This window comes from Dendrobates tinctorius, unplaced genomic scaffold (assembly GCF_039654945.1).
Source record: "Dendrobates tinctorius isolate UK_male_01 unplaced genomic scaffold, ASM3965494v1 ptg000064l, whole genome shotgun sequence".
Taxonomy (NCBI): Eukaryota; Metazoa; Chordata; class Amphibia; order Anura; family Dendrobatidae; genus Dendrobates; species Dendrobates tinctorius.
Window position 1 is genome coordinate 21,107,501 of NW_027361732.1, and position 19,786 is coordinate 21,127,286.

Below are 19,786 nucleotides of genomic sequence, written 5' to 3' on the forward strand. Positions count from 1 at the left end.
TCTCTTAAAGGGATCTCTGGTATGGGTTAGGGTAAATCCCTCAGCGCTCTGATTCTCACCCTAGTCCTCTCTTAACCCCTTCACCCCCAAGGGTGGTTTGCACGTTCATGACCGGGCCAATTTTTACAATTCTGACCACTGTACTTTTATGAGGTCATAACTCTGGAACGCTTCCATTGATCCCGGTGATTCTGACATTGTTTTCTCGTGACATATTGTACTTCATGTTAGTGGTAAAATTTCATTCAAATAACTTGCGTTTATTTGTGAAAAAAATGGAAATTTGGCAAAAATTTTGAAAATTTCGCAATTTTCCAAATTTGAATTTTTATGCCCTTAAATCACAGAGATACGGCACACAAAAAACTTGATAAGTAATATTTCCCACATGTTTACTTTACATCAGCACAATTTTGGAACCAAAATTTTTTTTTGTTAGGAAGTTATAAGGGTTAAAAGTTGACCAGCGATTTCTCATTTTTACAACACCATTTTATTTTTAGGACCACATCACATTTGAAGCCACTTTGAGGGGTCTATATGATAGAAAATACCCAAAATTGACACCATTCTAAAAACTGAACCCCTTATGGTGCTCAAAACCACATTCAAGAAGTTTATTAACCCATTAGGTGCGTCACAGGAATTTTTTTGAATATTTAAAAAGAAATGAACATCTAACTTTTTTTCACAAAAAAAATATTTCAGGTTCAATTTTTTTTATTTTACCAAGGGTAGCAGGAGAAATTGGACTGCAAAAGTTATTGTGCAATTTGTCCTGAGTATGCTGATACCTGATTTGTGGGGGGGAACGACTGTTTCGGCGCATGGCAGAGCTCAGAATGGAAGGAGCGCCGTTTGACTTTTTCAATGCAAAATTGGCTGGAATTCAGATCGGACGCCATGTCACGTTTGGAGAGTCCCTGATGTACCTAAACAGTGGAAACCCCCTACAAGTGACCCCATTTTGGAAACTAGACCCCCCAAGGAACTTATCTAGATATGTGGTGAGAACTTTGAACCCACAAGGGCTTTACAGAAGTTTATAACGTACAGCGGTACAATTAAAAAATCATATTTTTTCCACAAAAATGATCTTTTCACCCCAATTTTTATTTTCCCAAGGGTAACAGGACCCTAAAAGTTATTGTGCAATTTGTCCTGAGTACGCTGATACCCCACATGTGGGGGTAAACCACTATTTGGGCGCATGGCAGAGCTCGGAAGGGAAGCAATGCAATTTGACGTTTTTGGCTGGAATTGAGATCGGACACCATGTCGCGTTTGGAAAACCCCTGATGTACCAAAACAGTGGAAACCCCCCACAAATGACACCATTTTGGAAACTAGACCCCCTAAGGAACTTATCTAGATGTGTGGTGAGAACTTTGAACCCCCATGGGCTTCACAGAAGTTTATAACATACAGCCATACAATTAAAAAATCATATTTTTTCCACAAAAATGATCTTTTCACCCTCAATTCTTATTTTTCCAAGGGTAACAGGACCATAAATGTTATTGTGCAATTTGTCCTGAGTACGCTGATACCCCACATGTGGGGGTAAACCACTATTTGGGCGCATGGCAGAGCTCGGAAGGGAAGCAGCGCCATTTGACGTTTTTGGCTGGAATTGAGATCGGACACCATGTCGCGTTTGGAAAACCCCTGATGTACCAAAACAGTGGAAATCCCCCACAAATGACACCATTTTGGAAACTAGACCCCCTAAGGAACTTATCTAGATGTGTGGTGAGAACTTTGAACCCCCATGGGCTTCACAGAAGTTTATAACATAAAGCCATACAATTAAAAAATCATATTTTTCCACAAAAATGATCTTTTCACCCTCAATTCTTATTTTTCCAAGGGTAACAGGACCGTAAAAGTTATTGTGCAATTTGTTCTGAGTACGCTGATACCCCACATGTGGGGGTAAACCACTATTTGGGCGCATGGCAGAGCTCGGAAGGGAAGCAGCGCCATTTGACGTTTTTGGCTGGAATTGAGATCGGACACCATGTCGCGTTTGGAAAACTCCTGATGTACCAAAACAGTGGAAACCCCCCACAAATGACACCATTTTGGAAACTAGACCCCCTAAGGAACTTATCTAGATGTGTGGTGAGCACTTTGACCCCCCAGTGCTTCACAGAAGTTTATAATGCCCGGGCGTGAAAATAAATAATTCGTATTTTTTCCACAAACATGATCTTTTAGTCACCATTTTTTTATTTTCCCAAGGGTACCAGGAGAAATTGGACCCCAAAAGTTGTTGTCCAATTTGTCCTGAGTATGCTGATACCCCATATGTGGGAGAAAACTATTGTATGGGCACACGTCGGGGCTCGGAAGGGAAGTAGTGACGTTTTGGAATGCAGACTTTGATGGAATGGTCTGCGGGTGTCATGTTGCCTTTGGAGAGCCCCTAATGTACCTAAACAGTGGAAACCCCCCACAAATGACACCATTTTGAAAACTAGACCCACTAAGGAACTTATCTAGATGTGAGGTGAGCACTTTGAACCCCCAAGGGCTTCACAGAAGTTTATAATGCCAGGGAATGAAAATAAAAAAAATCATATTTTTTCCAGAAACATGATCAATTAGTCCCCAATTTTTTATTTTCCCAAGGGTACCAGGAGAAATTGGACCCCAAAAGTTGTTGTCCAATTTGTCCTGAGTATGCTGATACCCCATATGTGGGTGAAAACTACTGTATGGGCACACGTCGGGGATCGGAAGGGAAGTAGTGACGTTTTGGTATGCAGACTTTGATGGAATGGTCTGCGGGTGTCATGTTGCCTTTGGAGAGCCCCTAATGTACCTAAACAGTGGAAACCCCCCACAAATGACCCCATTTTGAAAACTAGACCCACTAAGGAAATTATCTAGATGTGAGGTGAGCACTTTGAACCCCCAAGGGCTTCACAGAAGTTTATAATGCCAGGGAATGAAAATAAAAAAATCGTATTTTTTCCAGAAACATGATCAATTAGTCCCCAATTTTTTCATTTTCCCAAGGGTAACAGGAGAAATTGGACCCCAAAAGTTGTTGTCCAATTTGGCCTGAGTACGCTGACACCCCATATGTGGGAGAAAACTACTGTATGGACACACGTCGGGGCTCGGAAGGGAAGCAGTGACGTTTTGGAATGCAGACTTTGATGGAATGGTCTGCGGGTGTCATGTGCGTTTGGAGAGCCCCTGATGTACCTAAACTATTGAAACTCCCCACAAGTGACCCCATTTTGGACACTAGATCCCCCACGGAACTTATCTAGATGTGTGGTGAGCACTTTGAACCCCCAAGTGCTTCACAGAAGTTTATAACACTCGGACGTGAAAATAAAAAAATCATTTTTTTCCACAAAAATGATATTTTTGCCCCCAATTTTTTATTTTCCTAAGGGTAACAGGAGAAATTGGACCCCAAAAATTGTTTTGCAATTTGTCCTGAGTAGGCTGATACCCTACATGTGGGGGTAAAACACTGTTTGGGCGCATGGCAGAGCTTGGAAGGGAATGAGCACCATTTGACTTTTTCAACTCAGAATTGGCTGGAATTGAGATCAGACGCCATGTTGCATTTGGAGATCCCCTGATGTGCCCAAACAGTGGAAACCCCCAATTATAACTCCAACCCTAACCCCAACACACCCCTAACCCTAATCTGAGCCCTAACCCTAGCCCTAACCCTAGCCCTAGCCCTAACCCTAACCCTAACCCTAGCCCTAACCCTAGCCCTAGCCCTAACCCTAGCCCTAACCCTAAGGCTGTGTGCACACGCTGCGGATTTTGCTGCGGTTCCGCAGCGGTTTTGGCTGCTTTGGACCCCAGTACCATGATTCCCTATGGGAATCAAAAACCGCAGTGCAGACGGTGCGGAATTTTCCGCTCGGATTATCTGCGGATTTCAATCCGCAGAAAGAATTGACATGTCAATTCTTTCTGCGGATTCTCCTGCGGTTTGCCATCTCCTCTATTGAGGAGATGAAAAACCGCAGGACAAAACCGCAGAGCAATCTGCAGGTAAAACCACAGGTCTTTTGACCTGCGGTTTCACCTGCGGATTTTACAAAATCCGCGCGGATGAATCCGCACCTAATCCGCAGCGTGTGCACACAGCCTTACCCTAACGGGAAAATGGAGATAAATACTTTTTTTTTAGTTTTATTATTTTTCCCTAACTAAGGGGGTGATAACGGGGGGTTTGACTTACTATTTATGGCGGTTTTTATGTTTGGCGGCTGTCACACGCTAAAAGACGCTTTTTATTGTAAAATAGTTTTTGCATCACCACATTTTGAGAGCTATAATTTTTCCGTATTTTGACCCACTGAGTCATGTGAGGTCTTATTTTTTGCGGGACGAGCTGCCGTTTTTATTGGTACCATTTTCGGGCACGTGACATTTTTTGATCGCTTTTTATTCCTATTTTTGGGACGCAGAATGAACAAAAACCAGCATTTCATGAATTTCTTTTGGGGGGGTGCGTTTACACCGTTCCGTGTGCGGTAAAATTGATAAAGCGGTTTTATTCTTCGGGTCAGTACGGTTACAGCGATACCTCATTTAGGTCGTTTTTTTATGTTTTTGTCGGTTTTATGCAATGAAAACTATTTTATATAAAAAATAATTATTTTTGCATCGCTTTATTCTGTGAGCTATAACTTTTTTATTTTTTCGCTGATGATGCTGTGTGGTGGCTCGTTTTTTGCGGGACAAGATTACGTTTTCAGCGGTACCATGGATATTTATATGCGTCTTTTTGATCGCGCGTTATTACACTTTTTGTTTGGCGGTATGATAATAAATCATTATTTTTTGCTTCGTTTTTTATTTTTATTTTTTAAGGGGTTCGCTAAAAGGGTTAAATAATGGGACAGTTTTATAGGGCGGGTCATTACGGACGCGGCGATGCCTAATATGTGTACTTTTATTGTTTTTTTTTTTTATTATTTTCAAAAAATGAATTTATTGGGGAATATTTTTTTTTTTTTTACTAATTTATTTGGCGATTTTTTTAAATTTATTTTTACATTTTTTTTAAATTTTTTTTTTACTTTATTACATAGTCCCAGGTGGGACATCACTGTCCTGTGACAGATCGCTGATCTGTCACATCACAGATCACTGTGACAGATCAGCAATCTGTCACAGGCATTGAAGCAGACTTCCTCTTGCCTGCGCTTTGCAGGCACTGAGGAAGCCAGCTTCCTCAGGTCCCCGAAGGCCCCCGTCGCCATCTTGGATTCAGGGGCCTGGAGGATAGGAGCCCCCCGCAGCAGCGCTGCACATTGCGCTGCCGTGGGGGGCTCAGGGAAGCACGGAGGGAGCCCCCTCCCTGCCGATGCTTCCCTTTAACTCCCGGTACACCGCGATCATGTTTGATCGCGGTGTGCAAGGGGTTAACGTGTCGGGGGCGGTCCGTGACCGCCCCTGACACATAGTGCCGGGTGTCAGCTGTGATAATCAGCTGACACCCGGCCGCGATCAGCGGCGCTCACCACGTGGGCGCCACTGATCGTGGTAGACTTACTATCCCGTCCACGGTCATACGGGCCCGGGTACCGTGGATGGGATAGTACGTCGGATGTCAGGAAGGGGTTAAAAGGATCCCTGGTAAGGAAGTTAGGACCGTTCCACTCAGCGCTTTGGTTCTGACCCCAGGCTGACGGGATGATGTGGGCTATTAGGGGTAGTATTCCGGTGGCTCTGGCTGACTGGATGATGTGGAATATTAGGGGTAGTAGTCCGGTGGCTCTGGCTGATGGGATGATGTGGGATATTAGGGGTAGTAGTCCAGTGGCTCTGGCTGATGAGATGATGTGGGACATTAGAGGTAGTAGTCCGGTGGCTCTGGCTGACAAGATGATGTGGAATATTAGGGGTAGTAGTCCGGTGGCTGTGACGGGATGATGTGGGATATTAGTGGTAGTTGTCCGGTGGATCTAGCTGACGGGATGATGTGGGATATTAGGGGTAGCCGTCCAGTGGATCTGACAGGATGATGTGGGATATTAGTGGTAGTTGTCCGGTGGCTCTGGCTGATGGGATGATGTGGCATATTTGGTGGTAGTAGACCGGTGGCTTTGACGGGATGCTGTGGGATATTAGTAGTCTGGTGACTCTGGCTGATGGGACGATGTGGGATATTAGGGGTAGTAGTCCGGTAGCTCTGGCTGATGGGATCATGTGGGATATTATAATGAATGTGGCTATGTGGAGTGGGCGGAGCTTTACACTCAGCTTTATATATATATAGATATAATAATTATAATTTGCTAGAACTAACTGTAGTTAGTTACTATGCCCGGGCAGCGCCGGGCTCTTCAGCTAGTATATACAGTCATATGTAAAAGTTTGGGCACCCCTATTAATGTTAACCTTTTTTCTTTATAACAATTTTGGTTTTTGCAACAGCTATTTCAGTTTCACAGAAAATGTGCAATCTGCATTTAAACAAAATTTGACCGGTGCAAAAGTATGGGCACCTTTATCATTTTCTTGATTTGAACACTCCTAACTAAAGTTGAGCGACTTTTGGTTTTTTAGGGTCGAGTTTCGTTTCGTGAAACCCGACTTTTCCAAAAGTCGGATCGAGCAAGATCGGCCGATTATAGGGAAAAGTCGGGGTCGTCCCGAATCATGAAACCCAATGTAAGTCAATGGGGAATAAAAGTCGGCAGTGAGAGGAGGACAGGAAACACACCTACAGTGCCCATTTGAATGCCAAAAGCATCAATTCTTCTTACTTAAGCTTGTCAACCTTAATTAACTTCATAATACACGTTACGCACTGAAAAATGGGGGTTATTTGGCTAAAGTTGTGAGGGGGTAGGGCTGGCTCCAGGTTTTCATGTGCGCTGGGCGAAAGAGCGCCCCTTTAACACATACCACAACTCATCATGCTCCGATACGGCAGAGAAATAGCGGTATAGTACAATGAAAAATACTTCACTTTTTACATCTCATGACGAGGCCCGTCTATTTCTCCATACAGAATCATTGGTCCTATATAATGTTTGAAACAGTATATGATGAGCTCCACATAATGCTACAGTATATGTTGGTCCCCATGGATGAAGCTCCACTGTCTTATGGGCCCAAATAATGCTCCAAACATAATGGGCCCCATTTCTAATGCTCTAGTGTATAATGGGCCCTGTAAATGCTGCTCCAGTGTCTGATGTCCACCTTTGGAATGTTCCAGTGTATGGTGGGCCCCACCTCTCATTCTCCAGAGTATAGTGCTCCCCAAAAATTGCTGTCCCAACATTGAAAACAATCAAATAAGTCTCCTCGCTAGGGAATCCCTGTACTAGTCTGGACTCCTCGTCGTCCCCATCTTCCATCTCACTGCACAGTATTTCAACCTTGCAAGTGCTGTGATCCTGAGCAAGCAGGGGGGGCCCACTCGTTGGCGATGGCACTGGCACAGGGCCCCTGATAGTACGGTGGTGTGTCTGATGGCAGGTGGGCCGAACCTGCACTTTCATCTGCAGCTTCCTCTTTGTCACCGTGTAAGATGGAACTGTATATGGGAAGGGTAACCTGAGTTTCATCAGGGTCAGATTCAGGCCGTGTAGCGTGCGAGGGGAATGTAGTGGTCTGGGTCAATGTACCAGCAGATTCATCGAGCAGTGGCTGGGCATCAGTGCACTTGTGACGCCCCCAGGAGTACGGTCGCCACAGTGGCATTACCTTCCTCCTAGGGAGTGTGATGTCATGCTTGGGAGCAACAAAGGATCTCTCTAGCAGGTTAACTGATTGGGCGGCGTTATTCCCACGAGTCATGACCCTCCAAACAGCGTTCATGAAGGCAAAGTGTTTGTTTTACGTGGGCAGTATGGTTGCAAAGCTGAACCTTAAAGGAATGTCCAGAAGGGGACCACCAGGAGTGGAGCCTACGGTTAAATTCGACTCCACCTGGGAAACCTCAACCATGCCAGCTACAGAAAAGATGCACACATTGCAAGCTTAATTCCGTTAACGAACGAGACTCCGTCATGCACCACGGTCCGAGTCCGGCTTACTAGAGGGACACGTAAGGCTCTGGCACATGAGATTGGCCAATAACTGGTGTGTCATGCCCTTACATGTCCGTGGCTGCATGTGCGCTACACTGAAAAGGCCAGCGTTTGTCGCTTACAGGTGCAGATAACCCGCTGAACAACGTTAGTGATGGGGATCACTGATTACAATTATTACCCGCAAACGATGATTTCCCAATAAGTGCAGGTCAACCGCAGTTCCGGAATTAGGGCTAACCGTCATTCCTGAAAAAATGAAAAACTTACGTGTGCAAACCACAGGTGCTGTAGCTTGCTTAACAGCTCGCCAGCCGTTCTCACGCCCAGTATGAATTACACGTGATTGCACAAAGGTGAAAAAGGGTACCGTATCCCCGGATAACATGTATGGATAGCGTACACATTCAAAATATATGTCAATACATCAGGAGGCAGGCTCAGATGGTGTTAGGCCCAGTATGGCTTGCAAGTGATTGCACAAAGGTGAGAAAGGGTACCGTATCCCCGGATAACATGTATGGATAGCGTACACATTCAAAATATATGTCTATACATCAGGAGGCAGGCTCAGACGGTGTCAGGCACAGTATGGATGTGACGGCCCAGACTATACAGCGGAGGAGCAGGGAGAGGTAAAGATTGCAAATGCTGGGGCCCTGCCCAAGCAAGGGGGGCCCACTCGTGGGCGTCGGTACTGGAACTGGTCCCCTCATAGTACTGCGGTGTGTCTGACGGCGGGTGTGCACCACCACCGTCAGAGACACTTGATTGCACTATGAGGGACCCTGTGCCAGTGCCCGCGCCCAAGAGTCGGCCTACCCACCTGTCCAGGGCAACGGCACTCGCATGGTGTTGTGCGCTAGGTGGTGACCCCGGCCATGGGGGGGAGGCAGCACATTTAGGGAGTTTTAGAAAGTGGCATATGTTGATGTTGGACATTCAGCTGATGCAAAAGGCGAAATAGGTCAAGTCCCAGGAAGAGGTGGACCAAAGCAAGCCATTTTTCTGTCACCCTATGTGTCATCAGGGGAAGGTGGGACAAAATCCTTGGAAACCCATGCATGGTTCATTTTAATGAAGGTTAGATCATCCACATTTTGGGTTGACAGACGGGTCCTTTTTTCTGTCAGGATTGATCCAGCTGCACTGAAGACTCTTTCCGATAGCACACTTGCAGCTGGGCAAGCGAGCTCCTGTAAGGCATATTGGGCCAATTCAGGCCAGGTGTCCAGTTTAGCGGCCCAATAGTCAAAGGGGAATGACCTGTGTGGGAGAACATCGATATGGGAGGAAAAGTAGTTTGTAACCATAGTTGACAACTGCTGTCTCCTGTCACTTTCCATCGATGCAGTATTACCAGTTTTGTGAGCGGTACTTGAAAAATCAGTCCACAACATTGTCATGAAACCCCTGTCTCCAACGCCACTTCTGCTGTGTGCACCATGAACACCTCTGCCAAGCTGCCCCCGGCCCGTACGGCTCGTGTGAGAACCATCACCGCTGCTGTGTGCTGGGAATGCCTCAAGCAACCGATTTACCAGAGTTGCTTGTTTATTAGCCAATATTAGGTCAAGGTTCTCCTGTGGCATGATGTTTTGTAATTTGCCTTTATAGCGTGGATCCAGGATGCTGGCCAACCAGTAGTCGTCATCGTTCATCATTTTGGCAATGCGGGGGTCCCTTTTTAGGATCTGCAAGGCATAATCTGATATGTGGGCCAATGTTCCCGGTGTCAATGATGCACTGCGAGTGCTGGTTGGAGGAGCACTTTCTGGCAAATCCACATCCCTCCAGTCACGCACAAACCCTGTACCAGACATTGCCACGCCAACATTTTCACTTGCCCCATGAGATGCATCCTCCTCCCCTAAGTAATCATCCCCATCATCATCATCCTCCTCCTCCTCTTCTTCCTCCACCTCGTCCAGGAGAGGTCCCTGAGCAGACAATGGCTGAATGTCATCAAGGATTCCCTCCTCCTCTTCCTCCTCATCAACATTGGCTGCAGACGCCTGCTCCTTAAGGTGCGTCAAAGTTTGCATGAGCAGATGCATAAGTGGGATGCTCATGCTTAGGATGGCGTCGTCTGCGCTTACCAGCCGTGTGCATTCCTCAAAACACTGAAGGAATTTACAGAGGTCTTTCAGCTTCGACCACTGCACACCTGTCAACTCCATGTCTGCTCTCAAAGTGCCTGGCCGTGTATCCTCCCACAAATGCATTATGGCCTGCCTCTGCTCGCACAGCCGCTCCACCATGTGCAGGGTGGAGTTCCACCTTGTTGCAATGTCGATAATGAGGCGGTGGTTGGGAAGGTGGAGCAATCGCTGCAGCTTCTGCATACGAACGGAGTGTACAGGCGACCGACAGATGTGCGCGCACAGTCTTCGCACCTTCTGGAGCAGGGCTGTTAACTCCGGATAATTTTTGAGGAAGCACTGCACCACCAGGTTCAAGGTGTGAGCCAAGCAAGGTATGTGGCTGAGTTTTGAAAGGGCTATGGCTGCCACAAAATTACGGCCGTTATCACTAGCTACCTTGCCTGCCTCAAGATGTACACTGCCCAGCCATGACTCAGTTTGTCACTTCAAGTACTCGGCCAGCACCTCGGCGGTGTGTCTGTTGCCCAAACACATCATCTGCAACACAGCCTGCTGACGCTTTCCACTAGCTGCTCGATAGGGGGACACCTCGTGTGCAACAGTGGCAGCTGCAGATGGAGTGCTCGTAAGACTGCGCTCTGTGGACGAGCTTTCGCTTCTGGAGGAGGAGGAGGAGGGTCGAACGCCTTCAGCCAACTGTTTCCTATACCGTGGGCTAGGCAGCACTGTCCCACCACCGCTGTCCCCTGTGGACCCTGCATCCACCACATTAACCTAGTGCGCAGTGATGGACACGTAACGGCCCTGGCCATGCCGACTGGACCATGCATCAGTTGTGAGGTGCACCTTTCCACTCACTGACTGCTTGAGTGCATGGACAATGCGGTCTTTTACATGATGGTGGAGGGCTGGGATGGATTTGCGAGAGAAGAAGTGGCGACTGGGTAGGTCATAGCGTGGTACTGCATAGGCCATGAGTTCACGGAAAGCTGCGCTTTCCACCAACCGAAAGGGCATTATCTCAAACGAGATTAGTTTGGCAATGTGGGCGTTCAAACCCAGTGTACGCGGATGAGAGACTGAGTACTTTCTTGACCTAGTCATAGTGTCTGGGTGGGTGAGCTGGACTTGAGAGCTGCATATGGTGGAAGTAGCGGTGGACAGGGCGGACTGAGAGAGGGTTGATGATGGTGATGGAGTTGGTGTTCTTTCTGATGGCCTAGATTCAGTATTTCGTTGATATAACAGTGGGATTCCCTGACTGCTGTGGCCTTGCAACGACACCTCAACATTTGCTGCTGTGCTAACCGGTGTGCTTACAGTGGGGGAAACAATGTAGCGTTGCTGACTACCTTCTTTGTGATCAGTTGCACATGTGGCACTTGAGGTTTGGTGTTGTGTCCACGCTTGCAAGTCCATGGTGGTTAAATGTCTAAGCATGCAACTGGTATTCAAATTTTTCAGATTTTTCCCTCGGCTAAAGGTCTTTGCGCACTTCTTACAGATAACCTTGGCCTGATCATGAGGATTTTGGTCAAAAAAGTGCCACACTGCACTCTTCCTACTTTGGCAGACATTTTGCGGCCTAGCACGCTGTGATCTTTTGACCCTCTGGACAAGCTGTCCAGCAACTCTTTTGATTTTTAGAACCTGCCTTTGGAGTGCTCCGGGCCTGCCAGATAACAGCTGTTGCGATGTCGATGTCTGCTGTGGATGCTCCTCATCTGAGCTATTGGAAGCAGCACCCTCTTCCCCCAAAGGATGCCAGTCTGGGTCAACAACTGGGTCATCCATCACCTCCTCTTCAATGTCATGTGCACCTTCCTCTGTGTCATTGTGTATGGTGGTATAGTGTGCGGGAAGGGGCACCTGAGTCTCATCAGGGTCAGAATCTGGCTCAGTGCACTGCGAGGACAATGTAGTGCTCTGAGTGAATGTACCAGCAGAATCATCTATTAGCAGCTGTGCATCAGTGCACTCCATGTCAGATTGATCTTGGCCTGGGTAATTCACCATTTCACTTGATAATCCAGGCATGGTATGTGAAAACAGCTCCATGGAGTAATCAGTAGTATGGCCTGCGTCATCCTTCAATCTTGGTTGGGGTGAAGGACACAAGGAAAGGTGTGGTTCATGAACATGAGCCTCCAATGACGACTCAGTGCTTTTACTTTTTACAACTTCAGAAGAGGAGGCGATAGAGCTGGAGGCTGAGTCAGCAATGTAACACAAAACTTTTTCCTGATGCTCTGGCTTTAAAAGCGGTTTGCCAACTCCTAGAAAACTAAGCCTTCGAAGCCTTATGGAGCCAGACGATGACGCAGGCTCAACACCTCCTGCATTCGGTCCTATTTTGCTCTTGCCACTACCATCAGATCCACCACCAACACCATCATTACCAGCTGCCAACCCCCGCCCAATTCCACGGCCTCTTCCACCAGCCTTCCTCATTTTTTGTAGAAATGTAGACAAAATCCAACAAACTATATAGTAATGTAAAACAAGGTACAAGGTGTCTATAGGACAGGGGAGATTTTGAATTTCTGCACACACACTTGTGGACACTGGACACTTATGGATTGTGTGAGGTCTGCTGAATATCACAGCGCTATGTCACAGGCTCGATGGCACAGGTGTGAAAAAAGTGACTACAGGATAAGGGAGATTTTGAATTTCTGCACACACTAGTGGACACTGGACACTTTTGGATTGTGTGAGGCCCACTGAATATCAGAGTGCTATGTCACAGGCTCGATGGCACAGGTGTGAAAAAAGTGACTACAGGATAAGGGAGATTTTGAATTTCTGCACACACTAGTGGACACTGGACACTTTTGGATTGTGTGAGGCCCACTGAATATCAGAGCGCTATGTCACAGGCTCAATGGCACAGGTGTGAAAAAAGTGACTACAGGATAAGGGAGATTTTGAATTTCTGCACACACTAGTGGACACTGGACACTTTTGGATTGTGTGAGGCCCACTGAATATCAGAGCGCTATGTCACAGGCTCGATGGCACAGGTGTGAAAAAAGTGACTACAGGATAAGGGAGATTTTGAATTTCTGCACACACTAGTGGACACTGGACACTTCTGGATTGTGTGAGGCCCACTGAATATCAGAGCACTATGTCACAGGCTCGATGGCACAGGTGTGAAAAAAGTGACTACAGGATAAGGGAGATTTTGAATTTCTGCACACACTAGTGGACACTGGACACTTTTGGATTGTGTGAGGCCCACTGAATATCAGAGCGCTATGTCACAGGCAGAAATTGGCTAGTGTATCACAAACTACAAGGTGTATGTAGAATTGGGCAGAATAGGAATCTCCCTAGAGTGTAGGTCTGTAAGAACGGAACAAGTCCTCCACTTATCCTTCCACAGTGACACACAGATAGCTTCACTGTGGCCGTGATAACAGCCGTTACACGGTACTGAGAGGAGCGTGCACGTACACCCTGTCCGGTGTACGTAAAATTGTCAAGCTCCGTGTTTTTTAAGTATACGGACTGACACACGCTGTCTCTCTATATTTTTGAATGTGATCAAACAGCAAATATATTTAACTGTTTGAAAGCTAGACAAAGCTAGTAGGTGCAGGTCTGTAAGAACGGAACATGTCCTCGACTTATTCTCACAGAGTGACACACAGATAGCTTCACTGTGGCCGTGATAACAGCCGTTACATGGTACTGAGAGGAGCGTGCACATACACGGCTGTCCGGTGTACGTAAAATTGTCAAGCTCCGTGTTTTTAAGTATACGGACTGACACACGCTGTCTCTCTATAGTTTTGAATGTGATCAAACAGCAAATATATTTAACTGTTTGAAAGCTAGACAAAACTAGTAGGTGCAGGTCTGTAAGAACAGAACATGTCCTCGACTTATTCTCACAGAGTGACACACAGATAGCTTCACTGTGGCTGTGATAACAGCCGTTACAGGGTACTGTGTGAGGAGCGTACACGGCTGTATGGTGTGAAAAAATGCACGCTCAGTACCTCAGCAGGACAAAAAAAAAATTGGGATTGCTTTTAAAAAAGCAGTTTGCAGAGCAGTGGGTAAACAGCAATGCAGCTGTCAGGAAGCCTTAGAAGGCAGCCTAACAACCAACATCACTGATCCACCACAATATAGCCTCCCCTTGCACTGCACACACAGTGACTGGTGTGTTGTACAGGCAAAATCGCTAGCAGCAGAAGCAGTTTTTTTTTCTTCTTCCCTGCCTAACGCTCTCCCTACAGAATCAGCAGCAGCAACCTCTCCCTATGCTAAGATCGGCAGAAGTAAGATGGCGGTCGGCGTGCACGCCCTTTTATAACCCCTGTGACGCCCACCAAAGCAAGCCAATCACTTGCATGCCCTTCTGAAAGATGGTGGTGACCCCTGCCTATGTCATCACATTGCCCACAGTGTCCATGGATCCTGATTGTCTGAAAAAGAGCGCAAAACAAACTTTTAAAACGCGACTTTGGCGTGGCCGACCTCATCCTAGGGTCGGGTTTCATTTCTTGAAACCTGACTTTGCCAAAAGTCGGCGACTTTTGAAATTTTTTGACCCGTTTCGCTCAACTCTACTCCTAACTACTTTTTACTGACTTCCTGAAGCACTAAATTGGTTTTGTAACCTCATTGAGCTTTGAACTTCATAGCCAGGTGTATCAAATCATGAGAAAAGGTATTTAAGGTGGCCACTTGCAAGTAGTTCTCCTATGAAGAGTGGCATCATGGGCTCCTCAAAACAACTCTCAAATGATCTGAAAACAAAGATTATTCAACATAGCTTTTCAGGGGAAGGATACAAAAAGTTGTCTCAGAGATTTAACCTGTCAGTTTCCACTGTGAGGAACATAGTAAGGAAATGGAAGAACACAGGTACAGTTCTTGTTAAGCCAAGAAGTGGCAGGCCAAGAAAAATATCAGAAAGGCAGAGAAGAAGAATGGTGAGAACAGTCAAGGACAATCCACAGACCACCTCCAAAGACCTGCAGCATCATCTTGCTGCAGATGATGTCACTGTGCATCGGTCAACAATACAGCGCACTTTGCACAAGGAGAAGCTGTATGGGAGAGTGATGCGAAAGAAGCCGTTTCTGCAAGCACGCCACAAACAGAGTCGCCTGAGGTATGCAAAAGCACATTTGGACAAGCCAGTTACATTTTGGAAGAAGGTCCTGTGGACTGATGAAACAAAGATTGAGTTGTTTGGTCATACAAAAAGGCATTATGCATGGAGGCTAAAAAACACAGCATTCCAAGAAAAACACTTGCTATCCACAGTAAAATTTGGTGGAGGTTCCATCATGCTTTGGGGCTGTGTGGCCAATGCCGGCACCGGGAATCTTGTTAAAGTTGAGGGTCGCATGGATTCAACTTAGTATCAGCAGATTCTTGACAATAATGTGCAAGAATCAGTGACGAAGTTGAAGTTACGCAGGGGATGGATAATTCAGCAAGACAATGATCCAAAACACCACTCCAAATCTACTCAGGCATTCATGCAGTGGAACAATTACAATGTTCTGGAATGGCCATCCCAGTCCCCAGACCTGAATATCATTGAACATCTGTGGTATGATTTGAAGTGGGCTGTGTATGCTCGGCGACCATCAAACTTAACTGAACTGGAATTGTTTTGTAAGCAGGAATGGTCACAAATACATTCATTCAGGATCCAGGAACTCATTAATAGCTACAGGAAGCGACTAGAGACTGTTATTTTTGCAAAAGGAGGATCTACGAAATATTAATGTCACTTTTATGTTGAGGGGCCCATACTTTTGCACTGGTCAAATTTTATTAAAATGCAGATTGCCCATTTTCTGTTAGTACAATAAACCTCATTTGAATCCAGAAATATAACTGAGTCCATCAGTTATTAGATATATGAAACTAAAATAGCTGTTGCAAAAAACAAAATTGTTATAAAGAAAAAAGGTTAACATTCATAGGGGTGCCCAAACTTTTACATATGACTGTAATATATATAAAAATATATAAAATATTTTTACCACTTTTTTTTACTTTTTTTTACTTTGTCCAAGTAAGGGACTTCACTTTCAGCAGCCTGAGCAATGTTATAATCCATTGCAATGCAGGAGCATTGCAATGGATTATAACTATCAGTGCTGCACTGAATCAAGCCCCTTAAATCATGCTCTGCGCATAGACATAGGTGCTTGCCATTGCCTGGTGACCCAGATGGCATCATGATAACACCAGGTCATCATGGAATCGATCGAGACCCTGTGAAGTGCTGATCGGAGTAGAAAGGGGGCTCCGTCCCTCTACACTCCTGATAAATGCTAAGATTGCAAACGATCATAGTATTTTGTGGATTTAAGTGATGGAAGCTGTGTGGGAACCACTCCTGCACTGAGTACTGGATGTCAGCTGTCAGAATCAGATGACACCGGGTGGCGGTCGCTCGCGCACGCAAAATCTTCTGGATGTACTAAGCACATCCAAGGTCGGTAAGAACTAGCTAACCAAGACTTACTGGGTATGTCGAAGGTTGTGATGGGGTTAATGCATCCCACTTTATTTGATACAAACTAATTTTTTTTAATGAAAGGTTTAACCCCTTCAGTTGAAAACAGTTCAAATAATAATAGATCCAGAACATTTTTCTTCTGCAAAGATCTTTAGATCTGGAGAAGGAATGGGGTACTTGTTCAATGGCTGTAATAATAGGTTAAACCTTTCAATAGAAAAAGTTGTTTAGTTTGTAACAAATAAGTTGAGATGCATTAAATTATTTCTTAAAAAGAAAATAATTTTAGGTAATTAAACTGTTTTTTTGTATATTTACATAACAGATTTATATAAAGAATGGGTTAATCAGCTAATATTTCCAGGAGGAGGAAATATATTAAATATAATAGAAGAAGGGACTAATCTCAAAAGGCTTAGTATAGCAAAGCTAGGCCAATATATAACCTCTTTTTAGTGGAAGAGATCTGTGCCTTTCTCAGGTGTTCTCTGATGTCAGACCAGAGTATCAACTTTAGAGGTTAAAAAGGAACAGAAATAAGGGTGATACTTAAAGTTACAGAAAAACAAAGATGTTTTAATAAAGTATTGATGTATATTTTTAATGACTAACTTAGCTACTACTAAGTGCTCCACCCAGCCAGACTGGTGATTAGAGTCATAGCACCGCATATATTGCTGAAGTGTTTTATTAGAATGGTCAGGCTGACCAATAGTCTGTGGGTGACTTGATGATGAAAAGGACAACTGAACATTAATCTTAATACAGAATACCCTCACGAATTTAGAAACAACCTGAATTCCTCTTTTGGAAACTGCAATTTCTGGAATAGCATTTAGATACACAATGTGTTTAATAAACAACTTAATTAAATTTTGATAGGCAACCTAGACAAAGGACAAAAAATACATTGTTTGCTATATCTACCCCTACTGCACAAATATCAAGTCTTTCCTTCTCAGGGTAAGAGATCTTTAATGAATTCCATGGAGAGATTGGTCTAAAGACATTTTGGATTGGAAAAGGACTAAATAAGTTCGATGAGATGGGTATGGGCTGTTTTTGCTAAGACACATGTTTCATAAGTAATAACATATTCTCTCCAAAACTGGCTGCAAAACTGCTAAATCATAATGGATGGAATTTAACATTTCCTTTGACAAGTTACTGTCCCCATTTGCACTAGCTTCTTCTGGCCTGTCACAGTTTACTAACTCTTCTTTATATGAATACAGAAATCCACTGGATCTGGTCTTTTCACTTTGCTCAGTGTATGACTTTACCTACTTCCCTATTTCACTATCTGACTACTTCCTTCTTTCCTTATTTGTCAAAATTTGCCATTCAGAACACCCCAACATACCACACAGACAGAAATCTACATTCTGTCAATGCACAACAAATTATGAAAAATTTACAATTATCTTTGACATTGGTAAGTGCCTTTGATGAAGCTGTACCCACTGCAAACAGAACATCCCAGCAAAGACAGCAGCAATACTGGCACACTGGCACATGCTGCAAAAACGCTTTTGCCAGTATTGCACAAGGTAACCTGAATGTGTGTGGAGGAAATCACATTAGACATCACACTTCATCCAGTTAAAGCTCAAAACATATAACTTTATATTACACCTTGCTAAAAAAAAGTTTAATTCAACATCCTTATCACCTTAGATTCCAACATTCTCAACATTCCAAAATGACACTATGACACTTTTCACTCCCTCATCAGTCCTTAATTGCAGGTCTCTATCACTAACCTCGGTATTAATAATTTAATAACTTACAGTATTTTAAAGACAAAATTGGCTATATTTGACAGAACCTTTTCTCCCTATTCTCTAATAGCATGGATCCTTTTCCCTCTTGCACTTCATCAAATTCACTTTCAGTGTTTGAACTGGCCATGGAAAAATAAGTTATCTAGCTCCTTACCTCATATCGTCCTACCACAAAAGTAAGCCTATTCCCTCACAGCCTTTGTAATCCCTCTCCCTGGATGCTACTAACTACCCAACTAAATTATTTAATCACTCTTTTTGGTCCAGCTCTTTTCTCTCCTCCTTCAAGCAAACTGTTATAACCAATTTACTATAAATAAATAACCTGTGACATTAAGTGCTGTTTTAACTATAGACCAGTTCATAATTCATTCACTTCAAATTCCTAGAACACTTGATGAACTCTTGTCCAGTCCTCCATCCTTTAAATAACTCACTTCTCAAATCATTAAAATTTGGTTTCCATTATTTACATTCTGTAGAAATTTCCCTTACTAAAAGTTTAATTGCCTACTTCTAATACTCACTACTTCTTTCTTATTCTCCTGGATCGTTCTGCTTTTGACACCGTGAATCACCAACTCCTCCTCAATGCACTCAGCTCTATTTTTCTCAAGGACACTGTGCTCTCTTTATTCTCCTTCTACCTATCTTACAGTGTATCATGTGTCAGCTCTTCTTCCTCTTCTCTTGCCCTCCCTGCTTTTATTCAGCCTTAGGTCTTTTACTTCCTATACACAAGTCAAAACCAGGGAGTCAATACACGGAAGGGAAGCACTGAGTCAGGAAGGGAAGAGGGCATAAACAGATACGGGTTCAGTAAGCAAGCAGCATCACAAGTCAGGGCAAACGGGGTCAGCTACGCACGCCATAGGCAGAAACTATAACTGACATGGTCTGCAGGACACAGTGGATATAAGTAGCAAACCTGAGACCTGACTTAGGCTGAGAAAGTTAACAACTGGCATGACTATACTGGAAAAAGGGGAGGACAGGAATCAAAACCGGTTTGTAACATGACAGTACCCTCCTCTCAAAGGGGGGCCACCGGACCACCATGTTTCCCAGGGTAACGTGAATAAAATGTCCAATCAAATCGATCTGCATGGACAGACCACGCCAGGACCCACATTCACTCCTCAGGACCGTAAGCCCTCCAATGAACCAAATGCTGAACGGCTAACCATGCAAGAATCCACAATCTGCTCCACTTCATACTTCGTCTAACCATTCACAGAGACAGGTGGCGGAAGGGATGGAGACCCAACAAAGGGAGACACAAATGACTTCAGGAGGGACTTATGGAACATATTGCAGATCTGAAGTGACAGAGGAAGGTGCAAGTTAAAGGCAACTGGGTTGACA